Source organism: Lithobates pipiens, unplaced genomic scaffold (genome assembly GCF_037356315.1).
Source record: "Lithobates pipiens isolate NorthernLeopardFrog02 unplaced genomic scaffold, aLitPip1_a1.2 Scaffold_27, whole genome shotgun sequence".
NCBI lineage: Eukaryota > Metazoa > Chordata > Amphibia > Anura > Ranidae > Lithobates > Lithobates pipiens.
In genome coordinates, this window is record NW_027507788.1 from 115,611,457 (window position 1) to 115,631,048 (window position 19,592).

Sequence of the window (19,592 nt, forward strand, 5' to 3'; positions counted from 1 at the left end):
CTTCCTTAAAATTGTGCGCATCGTTGGCCAACTGAATGTGGTGGCGGACCAATGGCTCAGACATTAAGCTCTGAACTATCCGGACCATCACATGTGCACACACAAGCAAAAAGAAAGAACATGAGAAAAGTGTTGCACATACCCCTTCATCAGAGCATGGATGAGAAGTTGAGATGTTCCCTTAGAAGATCTAGAAGAAACTTCACTGCACAAGCAAGGAAGAAGTTGATCTTCTTCAAAAGGTAGGACAGTTCCAGATCTATACTTGGGTTGTGTTTGGAAATTAGAAGGTGGGGTGTGGATTTGCTGTGTCAGTGTGTGTGGATTTGGAGAGGGGAGGTGAGGGAGTTTGGGTTTGCTGTATGTGTGTATTTGGGGGGAAGGTGAGGAAGGGTGGGTTTGCTGTGTGTCTGATTTTGGGCTATAACCCTCAAAGTTTTACTCCTGTCTGATAGCGCATTCATGAGCGATAAAAGAAAAAGGAGGAACAGGAAGTGTTGTGTACCCCTACTCTGCTTAGGGGTGAAGCCAGCACTTCCTTAAAATTGTGCGCATCGCTGGCCAACTGAATGTGGTAGCTGACCAATGGCTCAGATATTAAGCTCTGAACTATCCGGACCATCAGATGTGCACACACAAGCAAAAAGAAAGAACATGAGAAAAGTGTTGCACAGACCCCTTCATCAGAGCATGGATGAGAAGTTGAGATGTTCCCCCAGAAGATCTAGAAGAAACTTTACTGCACAAGCAAGGAAGAAGTTGATCCTCTTCGAAAGGTAGGACATTTCCAGATCTATACTTGGTTTGTGTTTGGAATTGAGAAGGTGGGGTGTGGATTTGCTGTGTCAATGTGTGTGGATTTGGGGAGGGGAGGTGAGGGAGTTTGGGTTTGCTGTGTGAGTGTATTTGGGGGGAAGGTGAGGAAGGGTGGGTTTGCTGTGTGTCTGATTTTGAGCTATAAGCCTCAAAGTTTTACTCCTGTCTGATAGCGCATTCATGAGCGATAAAAGAAAAAGGAGGACAGGGAAGTGTTGTGTACCCCTAATTTGCTTAGGGGTGAAGCCAGCACTTCATTAAAATTGTGCGCATCACTGGCCAAATGAATGTGGCAGCTGACCAATGGCTCAGACATTAAGCTCTGAACTATCAGGACCATCAGATGTGCACACACAAGCAAAAAGAAAGAACATGAGAAAAGTGTTGCACAGACCCCTTTTATCAGAGCTTGGATGAGAAGTTGAGATGTTCCCCCAGAAGATCTAGAAGAAACTTTACTGCACAAGCAAGGAAGAAGTTGATCCTCTTCGAAAGGTAGGACATTTCCAGATCTATACTTGGTTTGTGTTTGGAATTGAGAAGGTGGGGTGTGGATTTGCTGTGTCAATGTGTGTGGATTTGGGGAGGGGAGGTGAGGGAGTTTGGGTTTGCTGTGTGAGTGTATTTGGGGGGAAGGTGAGGAAGGGTGGGTTTGCTGTGTGTCTGATTTTGAGCTATAAGCCTCAAAGTTTTACTCCTGTCTGATAGCGCTTTCATGAGCGATAAAAGAAAAAGGAGAAAAGGGAAGTGTTGTGTACCCCTACTCTGCTTAGGGGTGAAGCCAGCACTTCCTTAAATTTGTGCGCATCGCTGGCCAACTGAATGTGGTAGCTGACCAATGGCTCAGACATTAAGCTCTGAACTATCCCGACCATCAGATGTGCACACACAAGCAAAAAGAAAGACCATGAGAAAAGTGTTGCACAGACCCCTTCATCAGAGCATGGATGAGAAGTTGAGATGTTCCCTCAGAAGATCTAGAAGAAACTTCTCTGCACAAGCAAGGAAGAAGTTGATCCTCTTCGAAAGGTAGGACATTTCCAGATCTATACTTGGGTTCTGTTTGGAATTGAGAAGGTGGGGTGTGGATTTGCTGTGTCAATGTGTGTGGATTTGGGGAGGAGAGGTGAGAGAGTTTGGGTTTGCTGTGTGTGTGTATTTGGGGGAAAGGTGAGGAAGGGTGGGTTTGCTGTTTGTCTGATTTTGGGCTACAACCATCAAAGTTTTATTCCTGTCTGATAGCGCTTTCATGAGCGATAAAAGAAAAAGGAGAAAAGGGAAGTGTTGTGTACCCCTACTCAGCTTAGGGGTGAAGCCAGCACTTCCTTAAAATTGTGCGCATCGTTGGCCAACTGAATGTGGTGGCGGACCAATGGCTCAGACATTAAGCTCTGAACTATCCGGACCATCACATGTGCACACACAAGCAAAAAGAAAGAACATGAGAAAAGTGTTGCACATGCCCCTTCATCAGAGCATGGATGAGAAGTTGAGATGTTCCCTTAGAAGATCTAGAAGAAACTTCACTGCACAAGCAAGGAAGAAGTTGATCTTCTTCAAAAGGTAGGACAGTTCCAGATCTATACTTGGGTTGTGTTTGGAAATTAGAAGGTGGGGTGTGGATTTGCTGTGTCAATGTGTGTGGATTTGGAGAGGGGAGGTGAGGGAGTTTGGGTTTGCTGTATGTGTGTATTTGGGGGGAAGGTGAGGAAGGGTGGGTTTGCTGTGTGTCTGATTTTGGGCTATAACCCTCAAAGTTTTACTCCTGTCTGATAGCGCATTCATGAGCGATAAAAGTAAAAGGAGGAACGGGAAGTGATGTGTACCCCTACTCTGCTTAGGGGTGAAGCCAGCACTTCCTTAAAATTGTGCGCATCGCTGGCCAACTGAATGTGGTGGCTGACCAATGGCTCAGATATTAAGCTCTGAACTATCCGGACCATCAGATGTGCACACACAAGCAAAAAGAAAGAACATGAGAAAAGTGTTGCACAGACCCCTTCATCAGAGCATGGATGAGAAGTTGAGATGTTCCCTCAGAAGATCTAGAAGAAACTTTACTGCACAAGCAAGGAAGAAGTTGATCCTCTTCGAAAGGTAGGACATTTCCAGATGTATACTTGGGTTGATTTTGAAAATGTGAGATGTGGATTTGCTGTGTGAATGTGTGCGGATTTGGGGAAGGATAGGTGAGGGAGGTTGGGTTAGCTGTGTGTGTGGATTTGGAGGGGAGGTAGGGATGGGTGGATTTGCTGTGTGTCTGATTTTGGGCTATAAGCCCCAAAGTATTGCTCCTATCTAATAGCACATTCATGCACTTTAAAAGAAAAAGGAGGACAGGGAAGTGTTGTGTACCCCTAATCTGCTTAGGGGTGAAGCCAGCACTTCATTAAAATTGTGCGCATCACTGGCCAAATGAATGTGGCAGCTGACCAATGGCTCAGACATTAAGCTCTGAACTATCAGGACCATCAGATGTGCACACACAAGCAAAAAGAAAGAACATGAGAAAAGTGTTGCACAGAACCCTTCATCAGAGCTTGGATGAGAAGTTGAGATGTTCCCCCAGAAGATCTAGAAGAAACTTTACTGCACAAGCAAGGAAGAAGTTGATCCTCTTCGAAAGGTAGGACATTTCCAGATCTATACTTGGTTTGTGTTTGGAATTGAGAAGGTGGGGTGTGGATTTGCTGTGTCAATGTGTGTGGATTTGGGGAGGGGAGGTGAGGGAGTTTGGGTTTGCTGTGTGAGTGTATTTGGGGGGAAGGTGAGGAAGGGTGGGTTTGCTGTGTGTCTGATTTTGAGCTATAAGCCTCAAAGTTTTACTCCTGTCTGATAGCGCTTTCATGAGCGATAAAAGAAAAAGGAGAAAAGGGAAGTGTTGTGTACCCCTACTCTGCTTAGGGGTGAAGCCAGCACTTCCTTAAATTTGTGCGCATCGCTGGCCAACTGAATGTGGTAGCTGACCAATGGCTCAGACATTAAGCTCTGAACTATCCCGACCATCAGATGTGCACACACAAGCAAAAAGAAAGACCATGAGAAAAGTGTTGCACAGACCCCTTCATCAGAGCATGGATGAGAAGTTGAGATGTTCCCTCAGAAGATCTAGAAGAAACTTCTCTGCACAAGCAAGGAAGAAGTTGATCCTCTTCGAAAGGTAGGACATTTCCAGATCTATACTTGGGTTCTGTTTGGAATTGAGAAGGTGGGGTGTGGATTTGCTGTGTCAATGTGTGTGGATTTGGGGAGGAGAGGTGAGGGAGTTTGGGTTTGCTGTGTGTGTGTATTTGGGGGGAAGGTGAGGAAGGGTGGGTTTGCTGTTTGTCTGATTTGGGCTACAACCATCAAAGTTTTATTCCTGTCTGATAGCGCTTTCATGAGCGATAAAAGAAAAAGGAGAAAAGGGAAGTGTTGTGTACCCCTACTCAGCTTAGGGGTGAAGCCAGCACTTCCTTAAAATTGTGCGCATCGTTGGCCAACTGAATGTGGTGGCGGACCAATGGCTCAGACATTAAGCTCTGAACTATCCGGACCATCACATGTGCACACACAAGCAAAAAGAAAGAACATGAGAAAAGTGTTGCACATACCCCTTCATCAGAGCATGGATGAGAAGTTGAGATGTTCCCTTAGAAGATCTAGAAGAAACTTCACTGCACAAGCAAGGAAGAAGTTGATCTTCTTCAAAAGGTAGGACAGTTCCAGATCTATACTTGGGTTGTGTTTGGAAATTAGAAGGTGGGGTGTGGATTTGCTGTGTCAGTGTGTGTGGATTTGGAGAGGGGAGGTGAGGGAGTTTGGGTTTGCTGTATGTGTGTATTTGGGGGGAAGGTGAGGAAGGGTGGGTTTGCTGTGTGTCTGATTTTGGGCTATAACCCTCAAAGTTTTACTCCTGTCTGATAGCGCATTCATGAGCGATAAAAGAAAAAGGAGGAACAGGAAGTGTTGTGTACCCCTACTCTGCTTAGGGGTGAAGCCAGCACTTCCTTAAAATTGTGCGCATCGCTGGCCAACTGAATGTGGTAGCTGACCAATGGCTCAGATATTAAGCTCTGAACTATCCGGACCATCAGATGTGCACACACAAGCAAAAAGAAAGAACATGAGAAAAGTGTTGCACAGACCCCTTCATCAGAGCATGGATGAGAAGTTGAGATGTTCCCCCAGAAGATCTAGAAGAAACTTTACTGCACAAGCAAGGAAGAAGTTGATCCTCTTCGAAAGGTAGGACATTTCCAGATCTATACTTGGTTTGTGTTTGGAATTGAGAAGGTGGGGTGTGGATTTGCTGTGTCAATGTGTGTGGATTTGGGGAGGGGAGGTGAGGGAGTTTGGGTTTGCTGTGTGAGTGTATTTGGGGGGAAGGTGAGGAAGGGTGGGTTTGCTGTGTGTCTGATTTTGAGCTATAAGCCTCAAAGTTTTACTCCTGTCTGATAGCGCATTCATGAGCGATAAAAGAAAAAGGAGGACAGGGAAGTGTTGTGTACCCCTAATTTGCTTAGGGGTGAAGCCAGCACTTCATTAAAATTGTGCGCATCACTGGCCAAATGAATGTGGCAGCTGACCAATGGCTCAGACATTAAGCTCTGAACTATCAGGACCATCAGATGTGCACACACAAGCAAAAAGAAAGAACATGAGAAAAGTGTTGCACAGACCCCTTTTATCAGAGCTTGGATGAGAAGTTGAGATGTTCCCCCAGAAGATCTAGAAGAAACTTTACTGCACAAGCAAGGAAGAAGTTGATCCTCTTCGAAAGGTAGGACATTTCCAGATCTATACTTGGTTTGTGTTTGGAATTGAGAAGGTGGGGTGTGGATTTGCTGTGTCAATGTGTGTGGATTTGGGGAGGGGAGGTGAGGGAGTTTGGGTTTGCTGTGTGAGTGTATTTGGGGGGAAGGTGAGGAAGGGTGGGTTTGCTGTGTGTCTGATTTTGAGCTATAAGCCTCAAAGTTTTACTCCTGTCTGATAGCGCTTTCATGAGCGATAAAAGAAAAAGGAGAAAAGGGAAGTGTTGTGTACCCCTACTCTGCTTAGGGGTGAAGCCAGCACTTCCTTAAATTTGTGCGCATCGCTGGCCAACTGAATGTGGTAGCTGACCAATGGCTCAGACATTAAGCTCTGAACTATCCCGACCATCAGATGTGCACACACAAGCAAAAAGAAAGACCATGAGAAAAGTGTTGCACAGACCCCTTCATCAGAGCATGGATGAGAAGTTGAGATGTTCCCTCAGAAGATCTAGAAGAAACTTCTCTGCACAAGCAAGGAAGAAGTTGATCCTCTTCGAAAGGTAGGACATTTCCAGATCTATACTTGGGTTCTGTTTGGAATTGAGAAGGTGGGGTGTGGATTTGCTGTGTCAATGTGTGTGGATTTGGGGAGGAGAGGTGAGAGAGTTTGGGTTTGCTGTGTGTGTGTATTTGGGGGAAAGGTGAGGAAGGGTGGGTTTGCTGTTTGTCTGATTTTGGGCTACAACCATCAAAGTTTTATTCCTGTCTGATAGCGCTTTCATGAGCGATAAAAGAAAAAGGAGAAAAGGGAAGTGTTGTGTACCCCTACTCAGCTTAGGGGTGAAGCCAGCACTTCCTTAAAATTGTGCGCATCGTTGGCCAACTGAATGTGGTGGCGGACCAATGGCTCAGACATTAAGCTCTGAACTATCCGGACCATCACATGTGCACACACAAGCAAAAAGAAAGAACATGAGAAAAGTGTTGCACATACCCCTTCATCAGAGCATGGATGAGAAGTTGAGATGTTCCCTTAGAAGATCTAGAAGAAACTTCACTGCACAAGCAAGGAAGAAGTTGATCTTCTTCAAAAGGTAGGACAGTTCCAGATCTATACTTGGGTTGTGTTTGGAAATTAGAAGGTGGGGTGTGGATTTGCTGTGTCAGTGTGTGTGGATTTGGAGAGGGGAGGTGAGGGAGTTTGGGTTTGCTGTATGTGTGTATTTGGGGGGAAGGTGAGGAAGGGTGGGTTTGCTGTGTGTCTGATTTTGGGCTATAACCCTCAAAGTTTTACTCCTGTCTGATAGCGCATTCATGAGCGATAAAAGAAAAAGGAGGAACAGGAAGTGTTGTGTACCCCTACTCTGCTTAGGGGTGAAGCCAGCACTTCCTTAAAATTGTGCGCATCGCTGGCCAACTGAATGTGGTAGCTGACCAATGGCTCAGATATTAAGCTCTGAACTATCCGGACCATCAGATGTGCACACACAAGCAAAAAGAAAGAACATGAGAAAAGTGTTGCACAGACCCCTTCATCAGAGCATGGATGAGAAGTTGAGATGTTCCCCCAGAAGATCTAGAAGAAACTTTACTGCACAAGCAAGGAAGAAGTTGATCCTCTTCGAAAGGTAGGACATTTCCAGATCTATACTTGGTTTGTGTTTGGAATTGAGAAGGTGGGGTGTGGATTTGCTGTGTCAATGTGTGTGGATTTGGGGAGGGGAGGTGAGGGAGTTTGGGTTTGCTGTGTGAGTGTATTTGGGGGGAAGGTGAGGAAGGGTGGGTTTGCTGTGTGTCTGATTTTGAGCTATAAGCCTCAAAGTTTTACTCCTGTCTGATAGCGCATTCATGAGCGATAAAAGAAAAAGGAGGACAGGGAAGTGTTGTGTACCCCTAATTTGCTTAGGGGTGAAGCCAGCACTTCATTAAAATTGTGCGCATCACTGGCCAAATGAATGTGGCAGCTGACCAATGGCTCAGACATTAAGCTCTGAACTATCAGGACCATCAGATGTGCACACACAAGCAAAAAGAAAGAACATGAGAAAAGTGTTGCACAGACCCCTTTTATCAGAGCTTGGATGAGAAGTTGAGATGTTCCCCCAGAAGATCTAGAAGAAACTTTACTGCACAAGCAAGGAAGAAGTTGATCCTCTTCGAAAGGTAGGACATTTCCAGATCTATACTTGGTTTGTGTTTGGAATTGAGAAGGTGGGGTGTGGATTTGCTGTGTCAATGTGTGTGGATTTGGGGAGGGGAGGTGAGGGAGTTTGGGTTTGCTGTGTGAGTGTATTTGGGGGGAAGGTGAGGAAGGGTGGGTTTGCTGTGTGTCTGATTTTGAGCTATAAGCCTCAAAGTTTTACTCCTGTCTGATAGCGCTTTCATGAGCGATAAAAGAAAAAGGAGAAAAGGGAAGTGTTGTGTACCCCTACTCTGCTTAGGGGTGAAGCCAGCACTTCCTTAAATTTGTGCGCATCGCTGGCCAACTGAATGTGGTAGCTGACCAATGGCTCAGACATTAAGCTCTGAACTATCCCGACCATCAGATGTGCACACACAAGCAAAAAGAAAGACCATGAGAAAAGTGTTGCACAGACCCCTTCATCAGAGCATGGATGAGAAGTTGAGATGTTCCCTCAGAAGATCTAGAAGAAACTTCTCTGCACAAGCAAGGAAGAAGTTGATCCTCTTCGAAAGGTAGGACATTTCCAGATCTATACTTGGGTTCTGTTTGGAATTGAGAAGGTGGGGTGTGGATTTGCTGTGTCAATGTGTGTGGATTTGGGGAGGAGAGGTGAGAGAGTTTGGGTTTGCTGTGTGTGTGTATTTGGGGGAAAGGTGAGGAAGGGTGGGTTTGCTGTTTGTCTGATTTTGGGCTACAACCATCAAAGTTTTATTCCTGTCTGATAGCGCTTTCATGAGCGATAAAAGAAAAAGGAGAAAAGGGAAGTGTTGTGTACCCCTACTCAGCTTAGGGGTGAAGCCAGCACTTCCTTAAAATTGTGCGCATCGTTGGCCAACTGAATGTGGTGGCGGACCAATGGCTCAGACATTAAGCTCTGAACTATCCGGACCATCACATGTGCACACACAAGCAAAAAGAAAGAACATGAGAAAAGTGTTGCACATACCCCTTCATCAGAGCATGGATGAGAAGTTGAGATGTTCCCTTAGAAGATCTAGAAGAAACTTCACTGCACAAGCAAGGAAGAAGTTGATCTTCTTCAAAAGGTAGGACAGTTCCAGATCTATACTTGGGTTGTGTTTGGAAATTAGAAGGTGGGGTGTGGATTTGCTGTGTCAATGTGTGTGGATTTGGAGAGGGGAGGTGAGGGAGTTTGGGTTTGCTGTATGTGTGTATTTGGGGGGAAGGTGAGGAAGGGTGGGTTTGCTGTGTGTCTGATTTTGGGCTATAACCCTCAAAGTTTTACTCCTGTCTGATAGCGCATTCATGAGCGATAAAAGTAAAAGGAGGAACGGGAAGTGATGTGTACCCCTACTCTGCTTAGGGGTGAAGCCAGCACTTCCTTAAAATTGTGCGCATCGCTGGCCAACTGAATGTGGTGGCTGACCAATGGCTCAGATATTAAGCTCTGAACTATCCGGACCATCAGATGTGCACACACAAGCAAAAAGAAAGAACATGAGAAAAGTGTTGCACAGACCCCTTCATCAGAGCATGGATGAGAAGTTGAGATGTTCCCTCAGAAGATCTAGAAGAAACTTTACTGCACAAGCAAGGAAGAAGTTGATCCTCTTCGAAAGGTAGGACATTTCCAGATGTATACTTGGGTTGATTTTGAAAATGTGAGATGTGGATTTGCTGTGTGAATGTGTGCGGATTTGGGGAAGGATAGGTGAGGGAGGTTGGGTTAGCTGTGTGTGTGGATTTGGAGGGGAGGTAGGGATGGGTGGATTTGCTGTGTGTCTGATTTTGGGCTATAAGCCCCAAAGTATTGCTCCTATCTAATAGCACATTCATGCACTTTAAAAGAAAAAGGAGGACAGGGAAGTGTTGTGTACCCCTAATCTGCTTAGGGGTGAAGCCAGCACTTCATTAAAATTGTGCGCATCACTGGCCAAATGAATGTGGCAGCTGACCAATGGCTCAGACATTAAGCTCTGAACTATCAGGACCATCAGATGTGCACACACAAGCAAAAAGAAAGAACATGAGAAAAGTGTTGCACAGAACCCTTCATCAGAGCTTGGATGAGAAGTTGAGATGTTCCCCCAGAAGATCTAGAAGAAACTTTACTGCACAAGCAAGGAAGAAGTTGATCCTCTTCGAAAGGTAGGACATTTCCAGATCTATACTTGGTTTGTGTTTGGAATTGAGAAGGTGGGGTGTGGATTTGCTGTGTCAATGTGTGTGGATTTGGGGAGGGGAGGTGAGGGAGTTTGGGTTTGCTGTGTGAGTGTATTTGGGGGGAAGGTGAGGAAGGGTGGGTTTGCTGTGTGTCTGATTTTGAGCTATAAGCCTCAAAGTTTTACTCCTGTCTGATAGCGCTTTCATGAGCGATAAAAGAAAAAGGAGAAAAGGGAAGTGTTGTGTACCCCTACTCTGCTTAGGGGTGAAGCCAGCACTTCCTTAAATTTGTGCGCATCGCTGGCCAACTGAATGTGGTAGCTGACCAATGGCTCAGACATTAAGCTCTGAACTATCCCGACCATCAGATGTGCACACACAAGCAAAAAGAAAGACCATGAGAAAAGTGTTGCACAGACCCCTTCATCAGAGCATGGATGAGAAGTTGAGATGTTCCCTCAGAAGATCTAGAAGAAACTTCTCTGCACAAGCAAGGAAGAAGTTGATCCTCTTCGAAAGGTAGGACATTTCCAGATCTATACTTGGGTTCTGTTTGGAATTGAGAAGGTGGGGTGTGGATTTGCTGTGTCAATGTGTGTGGATTTGGGGAGGAGAGGTGAGAGAGATTGGGTTTGCTGTGTGTGTGTATTTGGGGGGAAGGTGAGGAAGGGTGGGTTTGCTGTTTGTCTGATTTTGGGCTACAACCATCAAAGTTTTATTCCTGTCTGATAGCGCTTTCATGAGCGATAAAAGAAAAAGGAGAAAAGGGAAGTGTTGTGTACCCCTACTCAGCTTAGGGGTGAAGCCAGCACTTCCTTAAAATTGTGCGCATCGTTGGCCAACTGAATGTGGTGGCGGACCAATGGCTCAGACATTAAGCTCTGAACTATCCGGACCATCACATGTGCACACACAAGCAAAAAGAAAGAACATGAGAAAAGTGTTGCACATGCCCCTTCATCAGAGCATAGATGAGAAGTTGAGATGTTCCCTTAGAAGATCTAGAAGAAACTTCACTGCACAAGCAAGGAAGAAGTTGATCTTCTTCAAAAGGTAGGACAGTTCCAGATCTATACTTGGGTTGTGTTTGGAAATTAGAAGGTGGGGTGTGGATTTGCTGTGTCAATGTGTGTGGATTTGGAGAGGGGAGGTGAGGGAGTTTGGGTTTGCTGTATGTGTGTATTTGGGGGGAAGGTGAGGAAGGGTGGGTTTGCTGTGTGTCTGATTTTGGGCTATAACCCTCAAAGTTTTACTCCTGTCTGATAGCGCATTCATGAGCGATAAAAGTAAAAGGAGGAACGGGAAGTGATGTGTACCCCTACTCTGCTTAGGGGTGAAGCCAGCACTTCCTTAAAATTGTGCGCATCGCTGGCCAACTGAATGTGGTGGCTGACCAATGGCTCAGATATTAAGCTCTGAACTATCCGGACCATCAGATGTGCACACACAAGCAAAAAGAAAGAACATGAGAAAAGTGTTGCACAGACCCCTTCATCAGAGCATGGATGAGAAGTTGAGATGTTCCCTCAGAAGATCTAGAAGAAACTTTACTGCACAAGCAAGGAAGAAGTTGATCCTCTTCGAAAGGTAGGACATTTCCAGATGTATACTTGGGTTGATTTTGAAAATGTGAGATGTGGATTTGCTGTGTGAATGTGTGCGGATTTGGGGAAGGATAGGTGAGGGAGGTTGGGTTAGCTGTGTGTGTGGATTTGGAGGGGAGGTAGGGATGGGTGGATTTGCTGTGTGTCTGATTTTGGGCTATAAGCCCCAAAGTATTGCTCCTATCTAATAGCACATTCATGCACTTTAAAAGAAAAAGGAGGACAGGGAAGTGTTGTGTACCCCTAATCTGCTTAGGGGTGAAGCCAGCACTTCATTAAAATTGTGCGCATCACTGGCCAAATGAATGTGGCAGCTGACCAATGGCTCAGACATTAAGCTCTGAACTATCAGGACCATCAGATGTGCACACACAAGCAAAAAGAAAGAACATGAGAAAAGTGTTGCACAGAACCCTTCATCAGAGCTTGGATGAGAAGTTGAGATGTTCCCCCAGAAGATCTAGAAGAAACTTTACTGCACAAGCAAGGAAGAAGTTGATCCTCTTCGAAAGGTAGGACATTTCCAGATCTATACTTGGTTTGTGTTTGGAATTGAGAAGGTGGGGTGTGGATTTGCTGTGTCAATGTGTGTGGATTTGGGGAGGGGAGGTGAGGGAGTTTGGGTTTGCTGTGTGAGTGTATTTGGGGGGAAGGTGAGGAAGGGTGGGTTTGCTGTGTGTCTGATTTTGAGCTATAAGCCTCAAAGTTTTACTCCTGTCTGATAGCGCTTTCATGAGCGATAAAAGAAAAAGGAGAAAAGGGAAGTGTTGTGTACCCCTACTCTGCTTAGGGGTGAAGCCAGCACTTCCTTAAATTTGTGCGCATCGCTGGCCAACTGAATGTGGTAGCTGACCAATGGCTCAGACATTAAGCTCTGAACTATCCCGACCATCAGATGTGCACACACAAGCAAAAAGAAAGACCATGAGAAAAGTGTTGCACAGACCCCTTCATCAGAGCATGGATGAGAAGTTGAGATGTTCCCTCAGAAGATCTAGAAGAAACTTCTCTGCACAAGCAAGGAAGAAGTTGATCCTCTTCGAAAGGTAGGACATTTCCAGATCTATACTTGGGTTCTGTTTGGAATTGAGAAGGTGGGGTGTGGATTTGCTGTGTCAATGTGTGTGGATTTGGGGAGGAGAGGTGAGAGAGATTGGGTTTGCTGTGTGTGTGTATTTGGGGGGAAGGTGAGGAAGGGTGGGTTTGCTGTTTGTCTGATTTTGGGCTACAACCATCAAAGTTTTATTCCTGTCTGATAGCGCTTTCATGAGCGATAAAAGAAAAAGGAGAAAAGGGAAGTGTTGTGTACCCCTACTCAGCTTAGGGGTGAAGCCAGCACTTCCTTAAAATTGTGCGCATCGTTGGCCAACTGAATGTGGTGGCGGACCAATGGCTCAGACATTAAGCTCTGAACTATCCGGACCATCACATGTGCACACACAAGCAAAAAGAAAGAACATGAGAAAAGTGTTGCACATGCCCCTTCATCAGAGCATAGATGAGAAGTTGAGATGTTCCCTTAGAAGATCTAGAAGAAACTTCACTGCACAAGCAAGGAAGAAGTTGATCTTCTTCAAAAGGTAGGACAGTTCCAGATCTATACTTGGGTTGTGTTTGGAAATTAGAAGGTGGGGTGTGGATTTGCTGTGTCAATGTGTGTGGATTTGGAGAGGGGAGGTGAGGGAGTTTGGGTTTGCTGTATGTGTGTATTTGGGGGGAAGGTGAGGAAGGGTGGGTTTGCTGTGTGTCTGATTTTGGGCTATAACCCTCAAAGTTTTACTCCTGTCTGATAGCGCATTCATGAGCGATAAAAGTAAAAGGAGGAACGGGAAGTGATGTGTACCCCTACTCTGCTTAGGGGTGAAGCCAGCACTTCCTTAAAATTGTGCGCATCGCTGGCCAACTGAATGTGGTGGCTGACCAATGGCTCAGATATTAAGCTCTGAACTATCCGGACCATCAGATGTGCACACACAAGCAAAAAGAAAGAACATGAGAAAAGTGTTGCACAGACCCCTTCATCAGAGCATGGATGAGAAGTTGAGATGTTCCCTCAGAAGATCTAGAAGAAACTTTACTGCACAAGCAAGGAAGAAGTTCATCCTCTTCGAAAGGTAGGACATTTCCAGATGTATACTTGGGTTGATTTTGAAAATGTGAGATGTGGATTTGCTGTGTGAATGTGTGCGGATTTGGGGAAGGATAGGTGAGGGAGGTTGGGTTAGCTGTGTGTGTGGATTTGGAGGGGAGGTAGGGATGGGTGGATTTGCTGTGTGTCTGATTTTGGGCTATAAGCCTCAAAGTTTTACTCCTGTCTGATAGCGCATTCATGAGCGATAAAAGTAAAAGGAGGAACGGGAAGTGATGTGTACCCCTACTCTGCTTAGGGGTGAAGCCAGCACTTCCTTAAAATTGTGCGCATCGCTGGCCAACTGAATGTGGTGGCTGACCAATGGCTCAGATATTAAGCTCTGAACTATCCGGACCATCAGATGTGCACACACAAGCAAAAAGAAAGAACATGAGAAAAGTGTTGCACAGACCCCTTCATCAGAGCATGGATGAGAAGTTGAGATGTTCCCTCAGAAGATCTAGAAGAAACTTTACTGCACAAGCAAGGAAGAAGTTGATCCTCTTCGAAAGGTAGGACATTTCCAGATGTATACTTGGGTTGATTTTGAAAATGTGAGATGTGGATTTGCTGTGTGAATGTGTGCGGATTTGGGGAAGGATAGGTGAGGGAGGTTGGGTTAGCTGTGTGTGTGGATTTGGAGGGGAGGTAGGGATGGGTGGATTTGCTGTGTGTCTGATTTTGGGCTATAAGCCTCAAAGTTTTACTCCTGTCTGATAGCGCATTCATGAGCGATAAAAGAAAAAGGAGGAAAGGGAAGTGTTGTGTACCCCTACTCTGCTTAGGGGTGAAGCCAGCACTTCCTTAAATTTGTGCGCATCGCTGGCCAACTGAATGTGGTGGCTGACCAATGGCTCAGACATTAAGCTCTGAACCATCCCGACCATCAGATGTGCACACACAAGCAAAAAGAAAGACCATGAGAAAAGTGTTGCATAGACCCCTTCATCAGAGCATGGATGAGAAGTTGAGATGTTCCCTCAGAAGATCTAGAAGAAACTTCTCTGCACAAGCAAGGAAGAAGTTGATCCTCTTCGAAAGGTAGGACAGTTCCAGATTTATACTTGGGTTGTGTTTGGAATTGAGAAGGTGAGGTGTGGATTTGCTGTGTCAATGTGTGCGGATTTGGGAAAGGATAGGTGAGGAAGGTTGGGTTAGCTGTGTGTGTGGATTTGAAGGGGAGGTAGGGAAGGGTGGATTTGTTGTGTGTCTGATTTTGGGCTATAATCCCCAAAGTATTGCTCCTATCTAATAGCACATTCATGCGCTTTAAAAGAAAAAGGAGGACAGGGAAGTGTTGTGTACCCCTAATCTGCTTAGGAGTGAAGCCAGCACTTCCTTAGAATTGTGCGCATTGCTGGCCAACTGAATGTGGTGGCTGACCAATGGCTCAGACATTAAGCTCTGAACTATCCCGACCATCAGATGTGCACACACAAGCAAAAAGAAAGACCATGAGAAAAGTGTTGCATAGACCCCTTCATCAGAGCATGGATGAGAAGTTGAGATGTTCCCTCAAAAGATCTAGAAGAAACTTCTCTGCACAAGCAAGCAAGAAGTTGATCCTCTAAGAAAGGTAGGACATTTCTAGATCGATATTTGGGTTGTGTTTGGAATTGAGAAGGTGGGGCGTGGATTTGCTGTGTCAATGTGTGTGGATTTGGGGAGAGGAGGTGAGGGAGTTTGGGTTTGTTGTATGTGTGTATTTCGGGGGAAGGTGAGAAAGGGTGGGTTTGCTATGTGTGTGTGTTTTTTTTTAATACAAACGTTTTTTATTATGTGAGAAACAAAATACACAGTAATGCACATATATACGACTTGCAGTAGCGTTGTACAATGTTACAATAAAGCTCAGACGTAGTAAAGCAAGACAGTATCAAGAGAAAACAAAAAAAAGCACTATAAATTTTGGTCTATCATACATTTCCAGCAGTGAGACTGTGCTTAACAGCTCTAGAAGTACTGTGCCAAGGCATCCAAGGTAACTGTGTAGGTTGACATAATAACAAACTAAATTTTAAAATAATAACAACTGACCGTAGCAAAGAAAAAAAAATCCATCATTCTTATACTTCAGCCCTGTAGCGGCTAGTATTCGCCCAACTTCGAATGATAGAGGATGTGTAGAGATTTGGTGGACTAGATAACCAGGTCAGGGTCCGGGAGACTGTCATGCCCCGGGAACGGGGTTCAGGACCAGCTTACATTCAGAGATCCTCCCGAGGAAGGAGGGGAGGAAGTACCATCCCCTCAGACCCCGAGCTGATCGGCCATTTGGCCCACTTGGCGGTGTGTATGTGCATAGAGTCCAGGAGTGTATGGTGGATCCGTTCCATAAGACGGATAGACTCCATCCTCCGAAGAACCTGAGACCAGGGAATCGAGTCAGCAGCGCCACCGGCCATTGAATGGCACTGAACAATGTATTAATTAACCTCTGGGAGGATCGGGTAGTCCCCGGGAGTGAGGCAAATAGTAGACAGTGTGTAGCTGTCAATTCAACGTTAGCCCCTATGATGGTGGCAACCAAGGTCGAGGCTTGATCCCAGACAGGTTGAAGTAGGGGACAGCTCCAAAATGTATGGAGCAATGTGCCAGGCTCAGGACAGCCCCTAAAGCACCTGTCGGGGACCGAAGGATAAAACTTATGGACCCTCACCGGGGTGAGGTACCATCATGTGTGTAATTTCACTATGGTGTCCTTGATCGCCATGGAACGGGAACATCTATGCATATTCAGGAGCATGTCCTGCCACTCCTCCAGGGAGAATTCGGTGGACAGATCCGCTTCCCACAATCCCATGGCTCTAGATTTCTCAGGTAACTGAGCTTCTATTAGGTGTTTGTATATGGTAGAAATAGTGCCTCTGTCCCTAGAGTGTCGATCGCATAGAGATTCAAATTGCATATTAGAGTGGTCTCTAGCTACGCTATAGTGTGTTTGAAAGAAATGGCGAATTTGTAGATATTTAAAGAACTCCCCCCTCGGAATCTCGTGACTCCTTTGGAGCTGCGAGAAGGAGGTAAAGCGTAAGCTATCATTGCAGAGAGCTCGCAGGGTGACCAACGATTTTTGAACCCACCAGCTAAAAGAGCTGGGGGACTCAAATGCCAGGGGAAACCTCTTATCCCCTAGAAAGGAGGCCAACCGGGGTCTGCTTGGGCGTAATCTAAATTTAGAGTGATATAGTGACCACAGAAAAAGGGAGCGGCTGACAATGGTGTTTAGGGGGGCTAGGACCCCCGGTCTCATCTCCCCCTGCCACAAGATACCCGGGAGAAAATACGGGCGTATGGACTGGGTTTCAAAGATCAACCATGGCACCCCAAGATTAGGGGCGTGCCATTGAGCCGTTTGGGCCAACCTCGCTGCCAGGTAATATAACCAAATATCCGGTAAACCCAGTCCACCCTGGGGCAGGGGTCGATGCAACAGGAGCTTCCCAAACCTGGGTCTCTTATTCTGCCATATAAAGGCATTAATGTCTCGTTGCAACAACGTAAGGGCTCGGCGTGGGACATACAAGGGAAGGGCTCTAAAAAAATAAAGTAATTTGGGCAAAATAGACATTTTAACAGCGACCACCCTACCCATCAAGGGGATATGATATGTGGACCACAGTTTCAGCCATCTCCTAACTGCAGAGAAGGCCACCGGAAAATTAGCATTATAGGTGTCTGATAGAGTAGTGGCAAGGTGAATCCCGAGATAATTCAATGTATGCTTAGATACTAGGAGACCAAATGTGTTTTGGAGATGTAAGATTTCGGGGGGGGGGTGAAATTAATAGGGAGGGCCGAACATTTAGCTAGGTTCACTGCCAATCCTGAAAGCTTCTGAAAGGAATTGAGGTTTTCAATAAGGTTGGGTAATGAAATTAAAGGATTGGGTAAGAACAGGAGGACATCGTCCGCATAGAGACTAAGCTTGTATTCCCCTTCTCCCTTCAAGTACCCACCTACATTCGGGTTAGCAATAGGTGCCCTGGCTAGGGGTTCTAAGGCCAGGGCAAATACTAATGGGGACAGGGGACAACCCTGCCTGGTGCCCCTGCCCAACGGGAAGAGATCAGATGAACAGCCCGGGATTTTTACTCTAGTTTGAGGGTTCTGATATAGAGCTTTAAATCCGTGCACAAAAGCACCCGTAAACCCAAATTTGGATAAAACTTTGTCAAGGTAAGGCCATAAAACGCTATCAAACGCTTTATGTATATCCAATCCCAGGATCAAGACTTTCTGGGAATAAAGGTTGGCGTCCTGTATAACATTCAAGGCCAATCTAATGTTGTCCGTGATTTGCCTGTTGGGGATAAATCCCGTTTGTTCCGGGCCGACCAGGGTACAAATGATAGGGGCTAGTCTATTTGCTAACAATTTTCCTAAAATTTTGATATCGTTATTTAATACTGAAATGGGCCTATAATTTTGGGGCATGGTGTGATCCTTATTCGGTTTGGGGATTAACGTCATATTGGCGTGTAGCATTTCATCCGGGAGAGTATGACCTTGCAAAATCTGGTTAAAAAGTTTCGTCAATTTAGGGGCCAGGATCTGGGAACATTTTTTGTAATATAATGAGGTGTAACCGTCCGGGCCTGGGGCCGTGGAGGATTTAAGGGTTTTCATAGTGGCTATAACCTCTTGTTCGGAGAAGGGGGCATTCAGGGCCTGAAGTTGTGAATCCGATAGGGATGGAAGGCTCACAGAATCCAACCACTGGTCAATATCTGGGGTGACAGGTTGGGAAGGAGGGGATAACAACTTCTGGTAAAATGCTTTGAAAATTTGAAGTACTTCTGTGGGGTGAGTGACTATGTGACCTGAATCATTTCTTAATTTATAAACATGGGAAGGTTGTAAGGACTGATGAAGTTTGCGAGAGAACATACTAGAGGCCGTATTACTATGCAAAAGGAATTTAGCTTTAGACCAACGCAATGCCTTCTCAGTATGATCCGATAGAATCGTGTCTAACTCGGCCCTCTTTTGGTTGATTAACTGCATGGTGTCTAGCGAATGTGAAACTGAGTGGGATTGATATAATTTTTGTAATTCACGGGTAAGGGAACGGATCTGCTCACCTCTCTGCCTTTTTTTGGTGACTGCGATTTCAATCAGGTGGCCCCGAAGGACTGCTTTATGAGCCGTCCAAAGTATTTGAGGGGAGATATCCTCTGTGTCATTAATGTGGAAGTAATCCTCTAGGATGCCCACAACGCGAGTGTAAATCTCTGGGTCCGTCAATAATGAGTCATTCAGCCTCCAGGAGGCCGTAGTAGGGGAAAGGCCAATGTGGGAGGTGTGAAATGAAACCACCTGGTGATCAGACCAGGGACATGGATGTATAGATGCGAGAGCCGAGTTAGCCAGTAATATGGGGGAAGTGTATATGTAATCTAATCTAGCGTAGCTATCGTGGGGGTGGGAATAATGAGTATATTCCCTGGTACCAATATTCAGTGCCCTCCATGTATCGATAAGTTGCAATCTATCTAACGATCGACTAAGTAACTTCGGGAAGGCTTTAGCACAGTGAGTTGGTTTACTGCGGTCTAACGAAGGGTTGGCCACTAAATTAAAATCTCCCCCTACAATCAAATGGGGGGAGATATATCTATCTAAGATTCGTAGAAATTGTTGATAAAAAGTACCTTGCGCAGAGTTTGGAGCGTACAGATTAGCTACAGTCACCGCCTTACCCTGTATCAACCCTTGTAGCACAATGAACCTACTATGTGGGTCTTTATATACATGGGAAGGTTCAAACTGTAAAGTATTACGAATAAAGATCGCAACTCCCCTGGCTCTGGACTCAAAGGTGGTATAGTAGTGTAATTTATACGACTTGTCAAAAAATTTAGGAAAAGACGTAGAGGAGAAGTGGGTCTCCTGTAAAAGTATAATATCTGCGCCCATACGCTTATATTGGCGGAAAGCCTTCCTTCTCTTTTGAGGTGAGTTGAAGCCCCTCACATTGTGGGAGATAATCTGGA